At 34.8% G+C, this 7188-nt stretch overlaps 1 long non-coding RNA gene across 2 annotated transcripts in view; it reads right to left on the bottom strand.

Moving 5' to 3' along the window:
• Positions 1-668: 668 nt before the first annotated feature.
• LOC125934342 (uncharacterized) overlaps positions 669-7188 on the bottom strand; it is a 44031-nt gene continuing 37511 nt past the window's right edge. For both annotated transcript variants that reach the window (XR_007461335.1, XR_007461336.1), the window contains one exon: positions 669-3889. This is a non-coding gene — a long non-coding RNA (uncharacterized LOC125934342). The remainder of the gene's footprint in view (positions 3890-7188) is intronic.

Below are 7188 nucleotides of genomic sequence, written 5' to 3'. Positions count from 1 at the left end.
TGTGAGAAATCATAACAATCTTTTAAGTTTCGATTTTGAAGTTTCCTTCCACCTTATCCACCACTCACTGACCACATATGATTCAGAACCTCAAAACTCTCATCTCCATTAATTAGTTCCTTTATCTCTGATTTCTCTCAAGATAAGCTTTTAAGATAATTTTTAACAAAGTTAAAGGATCGGCAAAGCAACTGAGCCAGTTCAAAATGATTTAAAGATTAAATAGTCTCTTCTATCAGAGAAGGCAGCTGCTCCATGATTTTTTTTTTTTTTTTTAAGGAAACAAAGAGATTTAATCTCTAATGTACTATAGCTGGGGAATTCAGTATTGAGTATTGTGTACACATTTTTTTTAATGTTTAAAAGTGTTTGTGTTTTCTTCATTTATATTAGCATTTAACACATACTATTGATAAAAGTAAACATTGAAGTGAGTTTAATATGAGCATGAAGAAACTTTCAACTAAATTTTTAGAGATATTTTCTACAGATGCACAGCTATTTTGTTGTTTATCAAATTGTTTAGCTGATTTTATTTTCAACTTCATTGTCAAATAACACCTTTCTTTTAATAATGATATTTTTATTGAAAAATAAATCCCATGATGGGATGAAATCAGATTATGCTTTTATATAGCACCCCTCTAGTACCAAAAGGACCCATAGTTACTTCTTGCAAAGAAATGTGCCTTCCACAAGCTCATGTCTTCTAAGCAAGGGTCGTAAGGTAGTGTTCAGTTTTCCTTAGAAAATGATTCCAAAAATAAAAAGGAATATGAGAAAGAATATAGCTGATTTTCTTCCCATTCTTTTCCTTCAGAGAACCACAGCAAAAAGTAATTTTAGGCTTTCTGTCCAAAAGTAATATGCTACAGTTCTCTCTCCTCTGCATCTTTTACCACTGGTGTTTAGCAAAGAAGTTTTAAAAACTACTGTTAGATATAAATGACCTAATGCTTAGTATGGATGGATACATGTGCCATGAATTGGCTCAAATCTATGATAAACACAGGATATGAACAATAAAATAAACTATTTTTGCAGCTGTTGGCCTCAAGTCTAGTGTTATTGATTGTGGGAATATATTGTGCCTTTCCTAGGAAACCAGTTAGGGCATACCTGTCAGATTCATCTGCTGTGTCTTTTGACGCAAATGGCTTAACGGCAGATCAATGAATGACAGCGTTATTCAAAACTCAGGGTTACCAGGGCTCACCTTTGCGTCTGGCAGCCCCACCATTACCCTTCAGTATCTAAAGAAACCCAGGATGATTCACATACGAGGTAACTAATGTAATTTTTGCATTCCCAAATCAGTTTTGTTTAATTAACTTCATTTGACATGAGCCGTTCACTAAAAATATTAAACTGAGAATTGTGTCACTTTATAAGGCTCAGATCCATACCTCAGAGTTTTAAATGTTTGAATTGGTGAAACACTACTCTCTAATCTGATTTTTCCTCATTAATTATGCAGGGGATGGCTGCACCCACCGAATTAGGTCAAAATTTCATAGTGTCTGTAGGCAATCACCAGTTTAATTTATAGTTGTCAATAAAAATATCCAATGTGTGAATTTAATGTTGATAAAATCAGCCATACATTTTGTAAGCTTTCTGTGGTGGGCAGGATAAGGTCTCAAAAGATGCCTCTTTCCTAATCCCTAGAACTTGTAAATATGCTGCTTTACAGGACAGAAAGGACTTTGCAGATGTGATTAAGGTTAAGGACCTTAAAATGGAGAGATTATCCTGGGTTATAAAATCAGCCTAATCTAATCATATGAATTCTTTAAAAGTCGAGACTCTGCCCCAATTGCAGAGAACCAGAGAGATGGCTGCATGAGGATTCCTTCAGCATTTGCTAGCTGTACAGAGGAAGGAAAGTGGCCATGAGCCAAAGAATACAGGCAGTTCGTAGAAGCTGGAAAAGATGGGAAATGGATTCTCGCCTAGAGCCTCCAGAATGGAATGTAGCCTTTCTGATACTTTGACTTTGTAGTCCATTGAGAGCTGTGCCAGACTACTAACCAACAGAGCTATAAAATACCGTATTCTTTAAGCCACCATGTTGGCTAAATGTGTTACAGCAACACATGAAAACTAATAAACTCCCTACTTATTATATTGTTGTAATCCTTCCTTTTGCAGGGGAGAAGTAGGTTGAAAAGTTGACTAGGAAAAAGGGCTCACCTCCAACTAGGGAGAATGCTGCCATGATAATGAAAACTGGCCTATGAGAGTGTGGGCGTCCAGATTCTAGCCCTGGCTATGCCATTAAAAGAACAAAAAAACAAAACAAACAATAACAAAAAAAAAAAAAATTGGGGCAAAGCACTTAACCAGTCCCTTACAAGTTGAACCGCTTTCTCTCATTGGAAAAAAGAATGTTTATTTTCAGGTCTATCTTCTCCAAACAGCTTCTTCCAATTCTTTTGGATACTAGTTTCATTTAGCTTGTTGTCTTTCTGGTGACAACCAAAGTGATGCTTCTCCTGCCATTGTCCATCGTCTCATGATGGCAAACTCTACAGACCTGCCATTTTCATATTTCGAGCAAGAACAAGTTTGAGTATCTGTCAAACTTAAAACATTCTTATTATGACATAGGAATAAAATGAAAGAATAAAATGAAAACTCTCCTAAGACAATTTTTAAAACCCCCTGCCTAAAACTGCTTGGAATTACTTCTTAACTCAAGGATAAAAGAAACTGTAATCTTCACAGCATACTCTCTATAAACTGCCACCCATATCTGTTAAGTCAGCAGGAAAATATCTTCATGGTTATATTAAGGGCTCAAAATTACAGAAGTATTTTTTAATTACAGTTAGTTACTCAATAGATTAAATTATATCACCCAAAACATTAATACAACAATGAGCAAAAATTTCATGGAACATAGCCTGGATATAAAAGTTTTGTTTTTAACACAAGCATTTGGAAAGAGGTTTTCAATAAAAGAATTTTTCAAAGTATGAAAACACTTTACACTGACTTAATTTCTTTAGTATTTAACCTACCACGATCTAAGTTATGCAATATATGTAGTAAGGTAATTATGTAATGTAATATTAATGTAATGTAATTTATTAATTACATTAATGTAATGTAAAAATGTAATATATGTAATACATATCTCAATATGTAAATAAGTCATAATATCTCTCTACTTCTCAGGAACTTTTTAAAAAAGATTTTATTTTTAAGTAATCTCTATACCCAATGCAGGGCTCAAATCCACAATCCTGAGATCAAGAGCCACAGCCCTATTGACTAAGCCAGCCAAGTGCCCCAGGAATTTTTTTGGATAGCAATTAACTAGCAAATTTTCAAACACATGAACAGGATTAAGTATTCTAAACATAAAGTAATTAAAAGTCAAAGTAGTTTAGCATGTTTTCAGAATAGAACTCATAAATAAGCATTTATGATATTTAAGACAGAAATTCTTCACGTACAAGTAGTTAAATTTAAATTTTTTAACCTTTTTTTCACACTCCCTCACAACTCTATTTCTCACAGATTCTCTGTAGAAAGGTGAGTGAAGGGTATCACCAGTCCACTAAGTATCACACAAAAACAAAGGAGGGTATATTCTAGAAGATTCCGAAAATAAAACAAAAATTTTAATCAATGTCTCTCTAGGAATGGACTAAACCATTTAAACCATTGACCCACATCTCAAAAGAGCCACCTGTTTACTTCCACACACAATGAAGGTTCAGTTACATTAAAATTGGGGGAGAGGGGCTCTCTACTCCATCCACTCTACTCTTTTTCTTTCTTTCTCTTGCAAAGCTATCCATTAATTAATTAGAAACTGCCTTCACCTACCAACTTCATTTATACACAGTAGCATGGTCTGCATAGACATACTCAACCAGTCCTGTGGAAATCAAGAAGAGGAAATAAATGCAAGACTAATCTTGTCATATGGACGGAACTCTCATAATGCATCGAGACTCAGAAGCAGGCTGGGAGGAAGAAACCTGCCTTGTGTGTCATCATTTATTGTCTATTGAAGAGGCATACCATAGTAGAAAAATTGAAACACAAAACTAACTTTTCAAGGGAAATGTTTGTTCATGGCTCTTCTAGGAGAATGTTGTAAGTGGTTCTAAAGTATTCTTGTCATAGAGCTGAACTCAGCTGGCTTATCATTAAGAAGCATGAATATGCATTAAAGGAAAACTTTTATAAAGCCCTAATTTCATTTAACATGACAATAGGAGCATTGTTTTTACTATCAAATTGTGAGTTATTTAGAAAAGCATTAAAAGCATAAGTATGAAATGGTAGTTATTAATATACTTGAAGCTTCTTCATACATCTCCCTGTAACTGAATCTTTGTTGCTATAATGGAAGTTTTAATTTCTCTAACAATGCAAATTCTCAATGTAACCTGGCCCTTCTTTTCTAGTATCTGCCCATGTCATCTTGACCTTTAAAATTTTAATATTTAAACTGGATAAAATATACAAACTACCAATAAAAATATATAATTTACAGACTTAAAAACAGTGACGCTTGTCAAAATATTTTAGGGAATTTATGTATTTCAAATAATTTGTAATCAAAAGCCCTACTGTGTTTGCTAATGCTGCTTACCAGGGAGAGCAGCAAGCATTACATTGTGCATTCAGTTATTTTTATAAGCCTATCTCACATGCGTACACACACACACACACAAACACACACTTTGAGTACAAACTGTAAGTCTATTCCAGGTAATTGGATGAAATGCTCCCATATAGTATGATTTCAGTTATTAGTATATCTTAGAAAGAAGAAACCATTCACATACCTAAAACAGAATAATAGAGGCATTTAGTAATTCTCTGATATGCAAAACAAGGCACTCACCTTCCATTTCTAGGGACGTCTGAAAGTGCGCTGGAAACCGAGCAACGGGAGAGGGGCTTTATTGCGGGGTGAATCATCCCCACGTAAAAGCTCTGAACAACCCCTGTATGCATACTGACATCATCAGGAGAGACTTGGAGGCAGAGGATACTATGGTAACCAAGCAATGTGCTGGGAGACAGAAGCCTTTAATTGCTTTAACAACTTCCTGGGGCTCAAGCTACCAGGCTCAGATTTGCTAAGTGGGAAGTGAAGATTGTCACAGAAGCGGCAAATGTGACACAGAGCAAGGGGACTCAGTGAATTTTGAATCTATTCATTGAGACGCGACTTTTTAATGACAAATGTCATTACATGATTCCACTAGCAATATTCATCTCACAGCTGAAGCTCTGACAAAGTCACAGGTCAATAAATAATGCTCCCAGGTAGCAACAGTGTAAGTATTCATAGATGGTTTTCTCACTTAACGAGCATTAATATTATTGCATTACAAACATCCTTTTCCTTGAGGATGAATACTTGATTCCATTTGAAAAGAAAGCTCACATCTGTGCCTTCGGAGGTCAATGTGCTGATAACAATGAAAACTGATTCTATTTACTTCTCCAGGAGGCAGCAGCTGCCCGTTCCATTTATCTCCAAGCTCCAGGAAAGCCTTGCCAATACATCACTTATCCAGGAAACACCTCCAGCGAAATGCCTAATTATGACACCCAGATAAAATCAGAAGAAATCTGCTGTCTTACTGCCACACAGTCTTTTTGATTAAGTCTCTTCTATCACACGCAGAATTACTTCTACTTCTAACATTCCCTAAAACTACACATAATTTAAATCTCCCTTTGAACTATTTGTCCTCCTCCACATCTGTCACCCACGTTCGTGGGAATACAATCCCTTTAAAAAATACCAGGTTTAAAGTAATTGCTTAAAATAACAACACTTCAACATCAGACTGAATCTGTAATGATATACCATGTTTATTCGATCAGATGTGATGCTTTAATAAGTATACAATTTATCATCTGTGCTATAAAAACTATTGTTTTCTTCTCCATGAAGATTGGATTGACATGTTTTTTAAACAATACCCTGGTCTAATTTTTCTACTGCAAATACTGTAATTGTAACACAAGTAACTTGGCAGATCGTCTTTAAGATATTCATAACGCAATAAAAAATGAAGGTTGTCATTCTGTACAGTATACTTACATCTAAGCTACTTCAAAGAAACTATTATTATCTCTATTTCAATCTAGATGAGGTGCGGCCTGCCTTTTAATGTTTCCCTTGTGAGTAAACAGTGTACAAATGCATAGCGATAATACTGCTTAAAAAAATAGTAAAATAGAATACAACAGCACCGATTTACAACCCGGAATAATGTAGAGAATTTATACTCATTGACAAGTTGGACTTTTCACTGCTTGTAGAGGTTAGGGAGAATTGTGAAAGTAGAATAGTCAGCTGTCACAAAAAAACATGAAATTCAGGGTTCCTTAACTTTGGTAAGATGAAAAAGCCTTCCAACAAAATGGAATTACTCCCTTCATTTCACTTGTTCTTCCTGAGATCCTCAGTTTGAGAAGCAAAATATGCACACTTTATCATGATATAAATGAAAATGTAAATACATATGCAAAGTGTGTCATGATATAAGTGACAATAGTTATATATATATATATACACACACACACACACACACACACACACATATATACATATATATTATATATGTGATTCATGTTTTAAAATAAATGTGTTTGCTTACCTGAATATGCATTGGAAAATGTCTAGAAGTTACATATCCAATTACAGACTGAGAGTATGCTCCAATTTTTACTTTATATAATAGTTTTATACTTTTAAGTGTTTTTCGTACCCATGGATATGAATTACAACTGTAATTCAAAAAATGGAAAATGTGTTTGAACTTGTTATTCTATTCTACTTGCTCTCAGAGAAGACCAATGACAGCTTTAGTGGACTATATCCTAATATGCCAGCCAGACAATTTTAAGGTTGCTTTAAACAGTTCTCAGCAGGAAGATGATCCACCTGTCTAAACAGAATTGGATGGGAAAAGCAAATAAAGGCTATCTGGACAACACACACACAAAAGGGAGAAGGTGAATGGACTTTTGTAGAAAATTGACAATCAAAAAGGAATAGTCCAACAGTAAAGCTAGTTTGTTACATTTTTTAAAAAGGTACAGCTTAAAAAACAGTATATCCAAAAGTAAGGCCAAAGCAAGAGATTTCCGACCAAAGGGCTGAACGCAACATGGAAGACCACCAGCAGGAATAGAAATCAAGTG

Source organism: Panthera uncia (assembly GCF_023721935.1).
Source record: "Panthera uncia isolate 11264 chromosome A1 unlocalized genomic scaffold, Puncia_PCG_1.0 HiC_scaffold_17, whole genome shotgun sequence".
NCBI classification, from domain to species: domain Eukaryota; kingdom Metazoa; phylum Chordata; class Mammalia; order Carnivora; family Felidae; genus Panthera; species Panthera uncia.
Note: the sequence above shows the minus strand (reverse complement) of the source record. Positions and strands in the feature narration are given on the sequence as shown.